Source organism: Protopterus annectens, chromosome 16.part0 (assembly GCF_019279795.1).
Source record: "Protopterus annectens isolate FY-2018-M chromosome 16.part0, PAN1.0, whole genome shotgun sequence".
Classification (NCBI taxonomy): Eukaryota; Metazoa; Chordata; order Ceratodontiformes; family Protopteridae; genus Protopterus; species Protopterus annectens.
In genome coordinates, this window is record NC_056750.1 from 780,824,376 (window position 1) to 780,824,616 (window position 241).

Consider the following 241-nt stretch of genomic DNA (forward strand, 5'->3'; position numbering starts at 1 on the left):
AATAAACAAACTAAATAAACAAACAGTATTTGTATATTAAACAGCATCACTGCAAAAAAAAAAAAAAAACATTATTCTGTAGTCCTGGGTTTGAGTCTCTCCATTTCTCTGCTACTTTGTGTTGAAAAAGGCATTTAGTCTGTCCATACCTATAAACTGGCACTGAGATCTTTGGCCCTACCTTGTTAAGAAATTAATTAAAAAAGAATGAAGGCATAAGGGAGATACAAATACACCATAG